Consider the following 17,135-nt stretch of genomic DNA (forward strand, 5'->3'; position numbering starts at 1 on the left):
TTTCTCAGAGAGAGGGCTAAATGGTTTTCCCCCAGCAAATCAGCCCAATTTTACCCCAGTTTTCTAGCAGAGGATTTGGTAATCCTCTGAATAGTAACTACACCAAAATCAAATAGATGACATCAAGAACTAAGAGTTTAGTCCCATGCTAGGTCAAGTACAGCAGAGACCCTCTACTTTTTGAGTATCACTCTGCTGCCTCTGAATCACAGAGCAATGCTTGACTGCCCACATGGCCGGTCCACAAAATGCAGGAATCCAATTAAACGGCCATAAATACAACCCATTTGCCTTAAGGAATTAGATTATTCCTAATTACAGCAATCAGTGTCTTCTCACTGCTCTATGTTTCTGTGACAAATTCATTTCCATGCCAGTGTCTTTTCAAGGAAGCCATGTCAAGGGTTTTGGAAAGGGAACACCCAGCTCATTTTGGGCTGGCAGGGAGACCTGTGCCAGCCAGAGCCTGCTGCAATGGCTCTTTCTAGGTGATCCTGCCTAAAATGCCTCATATCACTCCCTTCTATATCACTAAACATCAGCACAGGTGTTATTCAAGAATCCAAGGTGCAATATTCACCTCTGCATCTCTGTGATGGGCTTTGTTGGGTACTCTGGCACCCATGGGGCCAGTGATAACAACTACATGTCTATGGGAGAAAGTTAGGGAAATAAACTTGCATAATTCAATTTCTCTGTTCATCTGAGAACTGAACTCTGAGTTAGGTAAGCAAAAGGACCAGTGCTGAAATGGCACTGAAGGGGAATTAGGCATAGATGAGGGCATACAAATTTAGAGAGAGAGCAAAGTAAAATTTAAGGGAAGAGTCAAATCCTCCCCCTGCCCACAAGGTTTCTGGCCTCAGCAACATGACCTTGTACACTGGGGACAGCAGGAGATGCCAGAAGAGCTACTGGGATGTAAATGGGGTGAACTAATGATGACCTTCCCAGGTATTGGGACAGCACAGTGACAGAAGCCAGTTTGCTCCCTTGTGGGCAGCAGAGACATCTGAGCATCCTCAGGAAGCCACGGGAGCAGGACAGGAACTGCAGAGCTGATTGCTGCTGCCTCTTACTGAATTTCTCTTCTCTCCTTGAAGACTGACATCCCTCCAGCTCTCTTGTCACAGACCAGCTCTCTGATTGCTTTGTGGCTGAATGCATTCACTTTAGAGGATGTTAAAAGGAGGGGGAAAACAAAGCCTTCTGAAGTAGTCTATATCTGATGAACACTTCAGATAACAAAAATAAAAGATTCTGCTACTGCCAGTAGCATATTTCCGGGAACTTTATATCTAATGGGGTTGATCTGCTTAAAACATCCTTAACATTTGCTCTGCAGTGCTTTTGGTAGAAAGCTTCTGCAAGAAAGAGGCATGGGGAGGGTGCTTCCTCCTGAGGAGATTAAACCATGTGAGGAGCTTGGAGTTTAATTTGGAAAGGTGTTGACAAAAAACTCTGCCAAAACCCCAAACTGCACCAGCAGCTCTGCCCAGAGCACAGAGCCATGTACAGGTTTCTAAAGGATGTATGTGCTGCTAAGCACAGGTAAGAAGCCTAATATTTATTGTTTATTTTTCCTGCACACATCTAGTGCACCTGTGCCAAGGCTGCAGGGGAACTTAGGCTCTGCCAGGATGAAGGGTGCCACTGCAGCTGGACTCTGCTCCCTGGTACACATGCTGGTGCTGCAGCAGCAAAAAGATGTAATTACAGAAAAAAGACCTTCTGAGCCCTGCCCCAGAGGAGAGAGGCAGCAGGTCCTGCCCAGGGTTTAGCTGCATCCCTCCAGCACAAGCACAAACCCTGCACAAGGGTGAGGATCTCCAGGCAGGCAGCAGCTCTTCCCTAAAACCAGTTTGATGCTGGAGGTCCACAGAGGAAAGGGCTGAGGGCATCACTGAGCCAAAGAGCCACCCAGACCCATATTTACAGACATCCCCTCTGAACAGAGCTCCCAACATGGTGCAGGAGGGGGAAGTGTTTTTCCAGCTGCTCTCCAAACAGGTTGCAAATGCAATTCCCTTCTCCCAAGATCAGCTTTTCCATTCAGCTGCTGCTGAATCACAGGGGCTGGTATCTCATCTGCTGAACAGCCCAAATGCAAACATCCTGAGTGTTTTTGTTCAGATAAGGCTGACCACAGCCAGGACTCCTAATGGCAGGGCTGAAGCAGTATTGCACACATTAGGGACACCAGCCCCAGAGGCTGCCAGGTACTTTCCTGCTCGCTTCTGTCAATGTGAACATTACCAAGGCTAATGAGAGAACCTGCTCAGCTGCTAATTCAAGAAGTTAAGCATTTGAGCTGTTTAAAACAAATGCTTGAAGAAGGCTGGCTTAGCATGATTTCAACATTAATCCACTCCAAAGATGCCTTTAGAGTATTTTCTCTACTGCTGGGTAAAAAAGTTTGAAGAGCCTATTTTGTAACACAGTAATCCAAAATACTAATGGGTTTAACCTTTCATTTTGCTACAGTATTCATTCCAGCTGTTTTGAGAGGACCTAAAATTGTCCCCCTAGATACAAACTTTCCAGTTCCAACCCAGTCTTTGTATTAATGTGAAGAGATTTTAGTATGGTCCAGACAACTGGGGATCATGGGAAAGATCTCATGCTTGGTCAAAATGACCTTACTATACTAGCAGGATATCTGATGATTATAATTTTCACCTTTTTTAGTCTTTCCTTATCACTTTAGATATTGTTTTGTTCTTTGCAAAGAAATCAGTTGTTCAATCACATCCTCAGGTTTGCATAGTCCAAAGAGCTGCAGTGCTTTATGCCAGCTGAACATGTGGCTGTCATTAATCTTCAAGAGGAAAATCACTATACTTGTCTGATAAGTTAATATACAGTGAATATTAGGATATAATTTTTAAGTGATTCATCTCTTCACATATGGCTTGCTTTCTTACACGTGTTATCAGGGGTTTGGGAATTACAGGCTTGTAAATCAATTTGGCTTTGTGTTAGTCCTTTCCCTTCCTTTTTAGATAAATAGAGGCCTTATTTAAGGCTTGGTAATGTTTGCAGAGGTTCAGTCCATTTCCAGTAATGGAAACAACAAAACCCAAAATTTATCCCCAGGCTTATAAAAGAAGCTTCAGGACTGGGTAAATATAAAATAACTCATGAATATTGGACAGCTTGTTCTGCAATGGGAAACTACAGCCCATCAGTGCATAAACAAGTGAGCACAGCCAGGCAGGCTTGGAAAGCAGCCTTCCAAGGGAGAAATGGAGCAGCTCAGCCAGTTTTCAGATGAGAGCTACTCAGGGAGCCTGCTGCCACATAGGCATGACACAAACCAGAAAGGAAGCAAGTTATAAAATGTATCAGGGAATAAAAACATTTGTTCCCCGGTTCAACTTCATGGCAGGCTCACATTTGCACCATTTGTCATATAAGTCAAGAAGACGACACATTCACAAATACTTTCTAAACAGCAGAGCCCACTGCTGACATGACAGGTAAATATTGCATTCTTACTGTAAGAAGTGTGAACTTTTCTTTTCTGGCTCAGAGCAGATTTGCTTCACTGCATTGTGCACACAGTTGAAAGTTAAGCCGACCAATTCTAAAGGATTTATCTTTTTTTTTTTTTTCCTCTTTTCTAAATAGCAGAAGTAATTAATCTGCTTCAGAGAATGAATCAGCCTTTTCTGAGCTAGAAACACACAGAGGAGATTGTGGCTGTTTCTGGGGCAGGAGGGAGGCTTACTCACACAGCTGATGCAGCCACCCAGGGCGTACAGCTGTGGGCTGAGAGGGGGGCAAAACCCCAGGGCTGCACCCGGAGCTGCACCCCAGAACCCCCAGAGCCACCCAGTGCCACCAAGGGACCTGCTGGGACACAGGGAACGGGCTCAGCACTGCAGTGCTGATGGAAGAGATGAGCCAGAGCCCCAGGAATGGCCCAGGGAGGGTGTGGGATCTCAGCACCTCAGGACTGAGGTGCCGATTCCCCGAGACCACCCTTGGGGGGCTCGGGAGTCCTGGAATGTTGCCAGAAGTGTCTGGTGGCTGGACTTTGATCCTACACAGGAGACGACACTTGTATGAGGACAGGAGGATTTCACCAGAGTGAATGGTGAAGGGATTAGTTAATTAGAGAGTGAAACACAGGGTTTAGGATTTCTGTACAGGGGGGTTTAGAGAAGTAAGATGGAGGAATTGGGGCGTGTCCTGTCCTTCTTCTTCTTCTTCTCCTCCATCTTCTGTGGTGATGGTGGCACTTTGGGATTGGTCATTACTAAAAGTGCACTGGTTAATAAGGGTAAAAGGTATTGGGGAAAAATGATAAATATTGTACACGTAACTTTGGGTATAAAGATAGGTGACCGCCCGGAGGGCAGAGAGTGTGCTCATGGCTGGCTGCTGAGCAGACCTCTGTCGGGCCGAGAGAAAATCTTTTAGATAAACAATTAATAAACACCGAGACCGAGAAAAGATTTGAAGCCTCTTCTCATCCTTTGAAGCGCGGGCTGCCCCAAGGCCACCCCGGGCCTTTCCAGGCCATCCAAACAGCTGAAAATCAGACAGGAGGGCTGTGTGGCTCTGCCTCTCGTCCTGCAGCCCTGGGTGGCACATCCAGCCCCTGAGGGCTGCACCCACTCCTGGCAGTAAATCCTTTGGCAGTAAGGCCATCCTTTTATTTAGGGGAAGTACCTTGATTTGAGCCAGGTGGTGGGATGAGTTGATTTGCACAGTTTGACTTCTTGGTAGGCTGTGGGAAGAAAAGCACTGCTCACAAAAAGCTGCTGCCCTGTTCTATGGGAACCTCTGTTTCCAGCTGGGGCCTCTGGCAGAAAATAAAGCTAATGCTTAGCTCACTGCTTCCAGCCCATGCTCAGCAATGACTTAACAGAAAAGCAGGACAAGCAAAGAGCAGAGAGCTCCCAGAAAGGGGAAGGCAGAAGAACAGAAGCAGCACGGAGATAGCTGCCTCATTAAAAATAATGCAACTTAACCCACGGAGCCAGTGTAACAGTTATGCCTTTGCTGCATCGGCAAAAGCAGAGCTGCTCACCAAAATTATAAATAAATAAATCAATCAAGATGATGCCAGCCTTAATCATTGATCTGGAGAGAGGAAGGGGGCTCTGCTGCTGCTGCTTCCCTCCCTTCATCCCCTCTGGCTGTGCCTCCTGCAAGGGAAGGGCTGGCCTTGCAGTCCCTGGGACAGTGTGGGGCTGGAGTGTCCCTCCCTCTGGAGAACACAGTGAAGGGGTGGCACAGGTGCCCATGGCTCCCTATGCAAACAGGAGTGGAGATCACTGGACCTCTGCACTGCCAAAATCACCAACATTTTCCATCCTAAAGTACAACTAAATATAGAGGTTTTATGGTTGCCTCCTTTCCCACACTTTCCTGAGTGATCTCCAAATTCCTCTGCTGTCCTTGCTTGTTAAAATGTGACTCAGCTTTCCCATCTGGAAAAGTGGAGACCCACATGGCTCCAAGGTGGCCAGCTGCCACCAGTGATGTCCTGAGTTAGTGTTAGCCATCAGCTTGGGAGCAGCAGAGCCAACAGAGGCTTTGCAAGCTGGGTTTGGGGGGAAATCAGTGTCAGAGAGCCTGTAGGTACCATGTGAGCAGCAATGCAAACCATCAGCTGAAACCTCCCTTGTGCACCTTGTGGGGAAGTTCTCTCTGCACCCAGGAGTGACTGAGGACACCTGCTCACAGACTGCCCTGGAACAGCAGTGCAAAGAGCAAATCCCTCCTCTGGCCTCTAACAGTCCACAAAATTAATCCTGCTCACACCTCAGCTGAATAATGATCCTGGTAAAAATAACTAGTGGGAAGTCAATGCCAAGTAGCACCACCTGGTGATAATTACTCCAACCATGCCAAGTTCAACATCAGGCCTTACCAACTGCAGCATTTGGCAGCTCTGCATTTGTCTGTTCTTGTGATGGAGCAATGTCCCTTCTGAAGTGAGCTGTTTCTTTTGTGGTCATTAAACACTTTGGAATCAGCTGAGTGACTCCAATGCTGGAATGAGGACTTCATCCACTGTCTCTCAGTCCTTTCTGGCTTTGTCTGGTGTCCTTCATCAGCTCAGATGGTTTTTCAGAGACCTTGAAATACACCATTAAATGCTACAGAGCTTTTTGCAAACACTATTGCTTGCTTAAGAGTCTCATTGATCTGTGGCTCCAGCATTCCCAGCACTTTGAAATGTCAGCTCAGGTATTAAAATAGTAGAAAACAGCTGAATCCATGAACAATATGTGTTCATTACATCAAACAGAAAACTCACCCTGCTCTCCTGATGCTTCCTGCAGATGTGAAAGGCTGGCTGACAAAGCAGCAACAAATGTTCATCTGCCACATTACACAATCACTAACTTTTAATTTTGGGCACTCCTGTAGATGCCAGACAATGACTCAGGGCCTCATGCTTGAGCCCCACACCCTATTTTCTTCCATATTCAGTCTCATAAAATCACCTCATCTACCACTGACATTATCTGGTAGCAATCATAAAGTTTGGCTGTTGCTCATTATTATTTTTTTCCTAGGAAAAAGGAGCCAGAGGATACCTGCCCTTGACAAGGAATCTGAGAGGCACTGAAAAGTCACTCAAATGCTTTCTTTAAGTATTCCCAATTTGTGCTTCACTCCAGCCCTTAAAGCATGCCTGCAGAACTGGAACCCCTGGAATGGTGTGACAACCCCACACCTGCCCTTTGTTAGAAGGAGACAGTCAAAACTCAGAATTTGATGTGACTTGTTGCCTTCCCCAAATTTGTTCTTAGCATTTTGACTGGCAGCACAGGACTGGAGAAATCTCAGTAAAATTAAAATACAGATTGTTTGCTCACTCTATTGCAGCACTTGGTGCTCTCAGAGCTTTTTCTGGCCAGTGGAAGATGAAGGCAGCCTCTGCAAGATCAAGCTCATGAACCTTTATGATAAACTGCTCACAGGCAATGCTGAGAAACACTGGAATAACCCTGAGCTTGGTGAATAATGCCAAAGGGATTATACTATATCAGGTCAGAAGCAGGTAGTCATGCACTGAACACGAGGGGTATCATGCTGCAGTCTACCTTCTGCAATATATTTAGGTATTTTTCACCTAGTTATATAAAAAGCAATGTACAATGTTAATGAACAGAGCAGGGATAACTCCTTATGTTTATCTGCACCTACCACTTGCAGTGTTTTGGACTGAGCAGAGCTGGATTTGTTCAGTGTCACTGTGTGACCCGATGGCCTGACTCTGTTGGTTCAGTGGTATTTTCTCTGAATCATTATTGATAGACCTTACTGCAAATATTAAGAGCAAGGATATTCAAGGGGGAGCTTAACCTGAGCTCAGATATGAGCACTGAGCTTGTCTGAAGTTCCTTCAGCTGGATGAATGTTGTTCAGTGCCCAACCTGCAGCATTGTGCTGCTCCCCACTGCTGAATTACACCCATCTTCCACTCACAGCTGGCTGCAGTACAATTAAACCTCCTCCTCAACAGAATAATCACTGCAGAAAAGCCCCACATCTAATAATCAATGCCATGGAAGTAAATTGGGTGGAAGGGAGGACAAAATGCAACTTAGCTTGCTTTGGTAAGAAAAATTTTCTGCTCAGCTACTCTGGGAAAATTATCCAGCATAGCTGGCACACAAGACAGGGATAAAGTTCATCTTACAACACATTTGAAGCCATTTGCTGTGCAGTCCAGTGAAATCAGAAGTGTGCAAACAGAAGATAAAAATTTATCTTTATTTATTAATAAGCAGGGTACAGACCTAGAAGGATCAGACAGACAATGAAATGGAAGGGGTCAGTCTGAGTCTAGCAGGGAGGGAGTGAGTGCAAGTGAGGGAGACTCCATCCTACCTAACTTCTCCCTTCATCACAGAGCAAGTGGGAGAAAGCTGAGGGAATACTGAACCAGCACAGAACATGGGGATATGCAATAAAAACAGGATTAACAGAATGACTGGAACATGAGAGCTGACAGCAGGAAACAAAAGTCATATGGACACCTGGAGAGGAAAATCCCAGCTTCCCACCCCCCATCACAGGACAGGAGGAACCTGAGGAGGAGGAGGAGGAGGAGGTTAACTGCAGCACCTACCTGGTGAGGGATTTATTTCTAGGTGAGGTGTCAGAAAAATACGAGAGGCACAGGACAGAGCTCTGAGCCCTGGAGCTCTGCCCATCCATAGGGAACTCAGGGATTAGGAAGCCCAGCTCACAACTGCCAGGGATCAGCAGAAGCTGGAGCCTGCTTCATGAGAGCAGACAGCGAGTTGGAGCTTGCTTGGCATTGCACAGTAAAGAGAAAAGCATGCAACTCCTATTTCTGCACTGATAAGAGAAAAGCACCAGGCAGGGAGAACGAAGCAGACACAGTGCAAATATAAAGTAAGAGAAAGCCATATATTGGTGAAAGGGTTATAATATCAGTTCTATTAAGGTGTGAAATTTCCTTTTCCCACAAGGCTGGCAATAAATGAATTAGTCGTGTGCAATAAGGCATAATATCATTCTGTGTTTAGATTTGCTGACCTGCCAGGTCTCTTCCTGTCCTACACTTAGATTATCTTTTATACAATGGTTCTTGTACACTGCTTGCATTTTTTCAGCAATATTTTTGGATGACAGCCTAGAATGGGATTATTAACTTATAACAGGACAAAAAAAAAATCTCATATCCTCACAGATTCCTGCAATCCCTTCCCCCCTGCCCTCTGGTTTTGGCAGCCTCTGTTTAGTGGAAAAATAAGCTTAAGGGGATGGAAGAGAAACGAGATTAGTGGCCAGACAGCCCAAATTCTGAGCAAGTTCAGTAGGACGATGGCAACCTCACTGTAACTCTGCTGACTCCAACTTTCCTTTTCAACTAACTCAAACCAGAAGTTTCCTTGCAGTCTACCAGGGAGCCTGAGGTGTTTTGCACTGTGTTTACCCGGAGAAATTCTTCAGTCTTAAGAATCCCAAAAAAAGAACGTACAGTTCACAGTGCCGATCTGGTACAGGGAGGGACAACGACGAGCACCGTTTTGGGGTATTTCTTCTAAAATCAGTATGTCTGAGCACTCCTTCCCCGCCCACGAGCTCTGGAATTCAGCTCTGTATAACTGATGTTGCAAGAAGCCATTTAATCACTGCAGAGTTATTGAGCAAAAGGGAGGATGAGGTTGGAGAGAACTATGTGGGAAAACCGGGCAGGACTTGGGAGATCTTGTCTGAAAACCACCGGATAACAGAACAGAATCCGTCAAAATAAAAGCCTGAAAGTGGCCCAGCGCAGACGCAGGAACGCCATCCATCCGCTTCGCGCTGGGAGATGCTCTGCCAGCCCCAGGCACAGCAGGACCACATCCCGCTGCCACCACACCTGCATCCCGCACCACGTTGCACCTACACGTGCAATCGGGACCACCTCGCACCCATACCCCGAGTGGCGGCAGTGCCATCCGAAGAACACCCAGCACGGCAATCCCAACACCCGAGCCCTCGCACGGTGCGTTTGGGACCCGCTCCCACCTGTGCGCTCCATCCCGCCTATGAACACACCGCGCTGTTGCACCCTCAGCCCGGACCGGCTCCCGGTCAGAGCGGCAGCGGGGCCCGTCCCGGCGATGCTGCCGCACCTGCAGCCCGAACTGGGTCCCACCTACACCTCCCTGCCGCTGTGGCGCCTCCATCCCCCTGCGCTCAGCATCTCTCACTCGGTGTGAGGGTGCAGCTCCGAGCTCCTTCCCCCGCGGACACCGGCCGGTCCCAGCGGTCTGCAGCGGGGCACGGGGGATGCCCAGCCGCGGGAGGGGGTTTAGCCCAACTTCTCCCGACCCAGAGGACCCCGCTCCCGACGGAGCTCGGCCTTACCGCGGCGGCTTTCCTGCGGCGGGGACCCTCAGAGGCACCGACGCTGCTGCGGGCAGCCCCTCACGGCCCCCGGCCCTGCTGCGGGCAGCGCCCCTCACGGCAGCCCCTCACGGCAGCCCCTCCGCCCGCAGCCGCCGGGCTCTGCCCGCCCGCGGGAGCCGCGCCCGGTTCCGGGGCGGGGCGCGGGCGGGGCGGGGGTCCGGACGGGCCCTGCCGGGGAAGTTTGTCCCCTGCCGGGCGAGGATTCCGCCGCGCCGCCCTGGAGCTGTGTTCTGCCCGGTGTATTCCCTCAGCAGCCCCGCTGCCGTGTCCCGGTCTCGCCCTGGCGGATCAATCCCGGGGGAAGAGCTCCCCGCGGAGCCAGCGCCGTGTTACCCTCGCTGCAGAGGGGTGCTGCCCTTCCCGGGGGGCTCCCCAGTGTTCCCGTTCCTCCCGTGTCCCGTGGGCATCCTGCAGGCCAGCGCTGCCCGCTCTGGGGGTTCCCCAGTGTGCCACTTCTCCTGTGTCCCCTGGGCATCCTGGGGGCGAGCGCTGCCCGCTCTGAAGGGCTCCCCAGTATGCCCCTTCCTTCGCGTCCCGTGGGCATCCTGGAGGCGAGCACTGCCCTTCCCCAGTGTGTGCCCCTTCCTCCCGTGTCCCGTGGGCATCCTGGAGGCGAGCACTGCCCTTCCCCAGTGTGTGCCCCTTCCTCCCGTGTCCCGTGGGCATCCTGGAGGGGAGCGCTGCCCCAGCCGTCTGGCAGCCTGAGCGGCCCCGGTGTGAGGGTGCGGCCCCCGCCCGGCCCGGGGACCCTCTCAGTCCAGCCCTGGGGTTTGGATCCGCGGCCCGGGGCTGGGGGATCCGAGGGGAATCACGAAAGCTTAGGACAGGCTGCCCAGGCGGTCAGAGACCCAAGGGATCCTGCACCCTCCTCCAGGGACCCGGCACCCTGCAGTGTAAGCACTTCACTTTTAACACAGAATTATGGCATCAGTCCGGTTGGAAAATACCTTTAAGATGATCGAGTCCAAGCATTAGCTCATCATTGCCAAGCCCACCACTAAACCACATCCCCGAGTGCCACATTGACGTGTCTTTTAAATACCGCCAGGGATGGTGACTCAACCCGCTCCCGGGATAGCCTGTTACAATGTTTGATTCTTGTACTTTGCACTGGGCTAGGAAAGCTAATATTTGAGCATTTTGCACAGATTTTAGTGTATCACCATGTAAACATCTAGTCAGATATGTGTATCACCATGTAAACATCTAGTCAGTGCAAGTTTAACATCTCATGGTACTTCAGATGAGCACAGTGGGCACCCAACCCAGCAGAAGAGAAGAAATACCTTTTCCATTAGTAAAACACACCAGCTCTAGAGATGGGCAACAAAACAGAGGGGTTAAGCTAAATATTGACAGCCAAGAGGAGAGAATTTGGTGGAAAAGAGACCCCCTTTGTGGGTCAGAAGTGCTGTCTCCTACAGGCATTAGGGGCATGAGTCAGTTCTGATTTCAGGCACAGCCACTCAGCTTTGCCATCCAGAGAAAACCTGGCAGGGAAAATCATGGAGGGGGGAAATAAACTGATGAAGTGTTTTTGCAAAGGACTGCTGCAAGCTGCTGAGAGCCGAGCTGGGACCACTGAGTATGATTACAGGTGACTGGAGGATAGTTACAGGGTGAGAACACAGGGCTGAGTGCTTCTGAGACTTCAAATTGGAAAATGAGACCTGAGCTTTCACTGTTTGCTCATAAAACACTCCTCTGTTTTTAGTGGAAGAGAAGACAAATGGAAAAAGACTGCCTCTCTCAGAGATGGCAGTTAACCAGAGTGGCTCATCGCTTCTTCTTTTGCCCAAAACAAATGTTTCTAATTGGCATCTTATGCAATACATACTTAGCTTTACAAATCCACACAGTGGGAAAAATGGATGTGTCCCCTGCAGTCTTTCTCTAAAGGGTTTTTGAAAGAACTATTTATTTTTTAGGAAATAGTACTTGTCTTTGCCTGCTGCTGCTGTTCTTACTTTAGCCTTTTTTCCATTCTCTGCAAGTTTTTGCTGCTTTGGTATATGAAGAAGAACAGAGAACCCAAATCTTTCCTGCTTGAGAGCATTTTTCTTCTTCTTTGTGTTTGTCTGCTGCCTTTGTATTCTGGAGTAGTCCTGCCATATGGAAGTCAGACAGGTAGGACGCCTTGATGTGGCCCACGGGGCTTCCCTTCCTGCTGCCTCATTCATACACTCATTTCAGGCATTTTCAGCACCAGGTTTGTGCCCTCTGTCCCTCGTGGTGACTGTGAGTGTTGGGACAGTTGGACTGTAGATCCTTTAATCCACTTTCCTCTTATGTCTACAGGAGCATGGGGCAGCAGGGACTGTGGCCATGGGGCAGCTGGGTCACACACAGGAGACCTGCAGCTCACAGGGCAGCTGAGAGACAGGGAGAGGAGCAAGGGAACTCTCTTCCTCCTCTGTGTTTCACTTTATTTCGCTTTATTCATTACTCTAATGCTTGGTACTTGTCTGTCCTGCTTGGATGTAGAAGGACAGTACACACTGTAAAAGTTTCTTATGGAGGACAAATTTATAACTGCTGGCCCATAAGGGCTCTCATCGTGTAGGAATGAGGGGTAAAGCTCAGAAAACATAAGGCAAAGAGAAAAAAAATGGAACTCTGTGTAAATGCCCCTCATTTTCACCCAGATCCCTTTTGACCCAAGCAGATATGACTGTGGGGGTGAGCAGTGAACACACAAGTGCTCCTTTGTTGGGATGCAGCCACGCTGTGCATCCATGTCCAGAGCTGGGTGCACATGTGCTGGGGCTGAGGGGGTGCAGATGCTGGTTTGCTTCCCCAGACCTATATCTGCAGAGTGCTTTGCACTTTGGAACCTTGCACCCACAAAAATCAGGCTGAACTCTCCCTGGGCTCTCCATCTGCCTGCCTGGAGGGGCTGTGATCACTGAGTTTGTTGTTGATGGTCTGAATTGCCATTTCTATTTGGTGTAATCACTGCCAATTAGGTCAGAAATGTGTACATAGAACTCTACCACATGGACCAAATTCTTCTTTGGTTACACCATGAGCCACTATTTGCTCTTTTAATCTCCAGCTGGCCATTTTTTTTTTTTTTTTTGGTTTGGGAAAAAGGGCTGATAGCAAATTCATTTTTATTCAACAGCATCCCCATGCTTGGCTGCTCAGTCCCACAGTGAAAGGGCTGGAAAGAAATACAACAGCAGCTGGAAGATGGGGCTTTGAAGCTCAGGGGAATTGTTGCCCTGGCTGGATTGAGGTCCTGAAAAGCAAATTTTTCAGTAGACCAAGCTACTTCCAAGTCATTCTTAGCATGTATTGCTTTGTCTTCTCACTGCCTACACTTTATTAAATAGAAGAGAATAGAAAATTTTCAGTTTGAAGGGACCTACAATGACTATCTAATCTAATTGCCAAAAATATGAATCAAAGTTTTTTTTCTTCTGACCTCTTTGTTTTTTTCTTGCTGTCCACAGACCTCTGTCAGGTTCCTGATATTTTACCTGCAGTTGTGCCCTGCCCTTCAGGAGAGCTGAAACATTTATTTGGTGTTTTTGACATGAAGGCAGGGCTAGAGTAGAGCTCAGGAATGCAGAGACGTGAGTGTTTTTGCAGACATTCCTTTTCCTTCTTAGCAGCAGGGTTTTAGACAGAGATCTGCCATGCTGAGAATGTCATTTCTGCACAGCTGCAGGAATTGTTGTCCCAAGGTCTGATGACGAGAGTCGGTTTTGTGTTTGTCCCCGTTCAGATTAAAGTGGGACTTGTTTCCAGTGGTGGTGAAGGTTAAGAGCATGTACTGCACAGAAGGATTCCTGATCTTTTGTTTCTTCACTTAAGGCCTTTGCAATGCTTACAGCGAAGGTCAGAGCACAGAAGAAAAGTGTTTTTTGGTTTTCAGTCGCAAAGCAGTTGTCAAAGAGTTGAATTTTCCTGAGGGAGAGGCCCCAAGAGAGTTGAGAACCTTAAAGATAAAGATATTATCTATAATACCAAGTGCAAAATAATCTTTGTGTTTTAGTGTTCCCTGAACCACAGGAGATTGAGTAACAACGCTGAGCAGCAATGTGGAATTTGTAAGTCAGTAATGGTGCTTACACACACGAGGATTTAGACACATATTTGCAGTTGTAATGGGAGGAAGATAAACCTCTCCTCTCATTTAAGAAGCCTAGAGACACTGAGTGGATGAAATGCCTCAGATTGTGTAATTTAGATAAAGACTTAGAGATGTCCTACTATGTAATGCTCCTAAGCACAGTCAATTTTTCTAGGATGTTTTCAGTCACTTTGCCTCATGTTTTGTTTTGTTAGAGGCTACACTTGGAGAGTGAGAGTCCTTTGTTTCATCAGGGCTCATCTGCTGCTCTTGCCTCCTCCCCACTTGACAGGGTTTTTTTATTTCGTGTGCCATCATGTTTATTTCCCCAGCAACAGCAACTGCATCGCAAACATGACTTCATAGAGATTAAAGGCTTTCAGAACGAGAGTCCACAGCACAGACTGAAGTCTTCTTCCCTTCATTGCAATTTAGGATTAATGGCTGTATTTCCCACATAATGGATTTTTAAAGCACTGTGATTTTGGCACTGATTATTCAGACACACTCAAGGCACAGACTAACAGGATGTAATTTTGTACTGATTCAGTGCCCTGGTTTTCTTATAAATCTCTTGCTCCTTGCTCTTCCTGGTATTCTTCCAGGTGCCCAGCAAAGACATGCTTGCTGTCACTTGCTATGGATGAGGGAATTGGTTACAAACTCAGGAGACAGTATTTATCCAGGTATCCCATTCACTGTGGGATACACATCTGTCAATCAGACTGGGTGGACAGGAGATGTGTGGCTCCCTGATCCTACCTCTTATCCAGGTGATGTAAAAATTTCTAAGTCTTCCAGAGCTTTGAAATGTTTCCAATTCAGGAAAGCTTTCTGCTTTTATGCCCAAGTTGCTGGAGTTCAGGTTCCCATTGCTAATAACTCACCTAGGAGCATCCTTTGAAATCCTGTGTGTAATTCTTGATAATGTCCAGAATGGTGAATTTAAAGTGGGACAGATGCTGAGAAGGGAGATGCTAGTGGGGTTTTACAGCATGAGATTAAAAGACTTTTGGCTGATAAAACATAACAAATTGAGGGTTGAGAGGGCATATGATCATCTCTGAAAATCTCAGGAGAGGTGTCAGTGCAAGGCAGGAGCAAAATACCCCCTGGTTATTCAAATGTGTGAACTGTGCTAGCACAAGAACAAATGGCTATTAATGAGAAATAAACCCATTTACACTGGGGAAGAGAAAAAGGGTTTTAATGGTCAGAAAAGTGTTATCTCTGTCAGGGGATGAAAGGCCAGAATTCTGGGCTGAGTTAAAAGGGAGCTTCATTTCTTTATGAAAAGTCATTGAAGAAGGATTTGTCTGCAACAGCAGATGCCAATTTCAGTGACCACAAAGGGGTTTGATCCTAAATTCTCCTTTCCTTTTACTTTAAGCATCTGTTTATAGCTCGAAGGGATGGAGAAAGGCCGTGGTACATAGTTTGCCCTCTAATTTTGGCTAGTTATTTAGGACAGCTGCTCTCACAACATGGGGGTGCTTTGAGATAGGTCAGCCCTCCTTTGGCTCCCTCCTTGTTCCTCACATACTCATGTCAGGCTCAGCCTACATCTCTTGGTTGTGGTTCTGGTTCACTGTTGGTTTCCCTTCTCCTTTTGCTTCCTGGATGCCTGCAGTGTTTTGTACACTTTGAGGCAGGAGTTTCTCTGTAGGTTTTCCTGAATCTTGTAATGGAAACTCCTTCCATCAGCTTTTGGATGACCAATCCACTGCCACAGAAAGAAGGACCAAGCAGCTTAAGATGTGTGTAAATGGTTATAACAAAATTACTTCATTAATGGCACAGCTCCTGCCTCTTTACCCTTCCCAGAATATTGGACATGCAGATATGGCAAAAAAATAATGCCACATTTCTGGGAAAGGATTTTTGCAAGCACTTGGGCCCTGTGATTTGATCCAGCAGAACAGAATCCAGCTATTTTGTGCCTTGTCCAGTAAAGATTTAGAACTTCAGAAAAAAGAACCTCATCCAACTAGCAGAAGATAACTTCGAGGCAAATAACAAGAGATGTTTCCTCACACCAGGTGATATAAGTTGAGAAACTCCCTGCTGCAGGATGTTATCCACAGTAAAAATCAGTGGAGACCAATTTGTGGAAGACTGAGGGCTATGGAGATAATATTTTTGGCTCTGGAAGTTCCTAAGGTGCAAAATGTTGGAGATGGAGGAGGAGTTATGGGTGGATATGACTATATGCTGTAATTAATTATAGCATAATTATTTGTTCTTAGCTTGGTATTATTAACTGTTAGACTGGACTAGCAACTATGAAGCATCTTGTTTGGCCACTTACAGACTATAAATGTGGGTCTAGTTGGATGGAAGCTTTGGTGTGGCCCATTAGAGCTTGTCTTATATTTTGTGCTTTCTTCCAGCCTGCTCCTCACAGGAAGAGGCAGCTCTCCACCACCTGCAGAGCCTGGTTCACTGCCCACTCTTTGATCCAATGCCTGTGAAAGTTTTAGCTAAGGTGCTTAGAAATAGACTGATTAAAAGTATGATAGCTGCAAAAAGCTGTCAGATCTTCCCCAGAAGGTCTTTGTTCTGGGTTTGAACAGGGCATGGGGTTTTGTTTCCAGAGACAGCTTAGTGCTAGCAGTGATTCAGCCTGGGATGGTGGATGGATGGAATTACCATGGCAGGACAAGGCACGGTTCCTTCTCCTCCAAGATCCCTGTTTTCACTGCCCTTGCTTCCAGAGAAGCAGCATGTTCTGCATGTTAAGTATCGATGTGGCTCCAAGTTTCATGCCCAGTTTTGATAAATAAAATCTGTGTTCTAAGCAAAGGCACCCAGACAAAGCCCCTTTGTGAGAGCAAGACTTAGGCCTAGTGTATGTCTTGGGGAGAAATGCAGAATTCATTTTGGGGAGGGACACTGATATGAACAGCAGGCCATTTTCTTCCACAAAGGCTCTCTTTCAAGGCTGGTACATGCAGCAGGACAAAGGCTGACCCCATAATCTCTACTCAACAATAGCTTGGGATATTTGATTTGATTTTACATGCATACATCATGCCTGGCTGTAAATAAATAGAGCCATGAGGATAAAGTCAGCCTGTTCCCCTTACCCCTCTGGTTTCAAGGAAATGCTGATTTTGTCTCTCTGCCTTCTCTTGGCTGAGGGATGTCCATCTTGCCACCA

General features: G+C 47.2%; 1 protein-coding gene across 6 annotated transcripts in view; it reads right to left on the reverse strand.

Moving 5' to 3' along the window:
• Positions 1-9,987, reverse strand: part of LOC135448047 (inverted formin-2-like) — a 41,810-nt gene extending 31,823 nt beyond the window's left edge. For 5 of the 6 annotated variants that reach the window (XM_064713460.1, XM_064713459.1, XM_064713457.1 and 2 more), the window contains exon 1: positions 9,856-9,987. The gene's annotated coding sequence lies outside the window, so the exon portion shown is untranslated. Of the gene's footprint in view, positions 1-9,698; positions 9,783-9,855 lie in introns of those variants that run through there. The other variant, XM_064713461.1, reaches the window with a different exon arrangement.
• Between the last annotated feature and the right edge of the window lie 7,148 nt (positions 9,988-17,135).

The sequence above is a fragment of the Zonotrichia leucophrys genome, chromosome 5, assembly GCF_028769735.1.
Source record: "Zonotrichia leucophrys gambelii isolate GWCS_2022_RI chromosome 5, RI_Zleu_2.0, whole genome shotgun sequence".
In the NCBI taxonomy this organism is placed as follows: Eukaryota; Metazoa; Chordata; class Aves; order Passeriformes; family Passerellidae; genus Zonotrichia; species Zonotrichia leucophrys.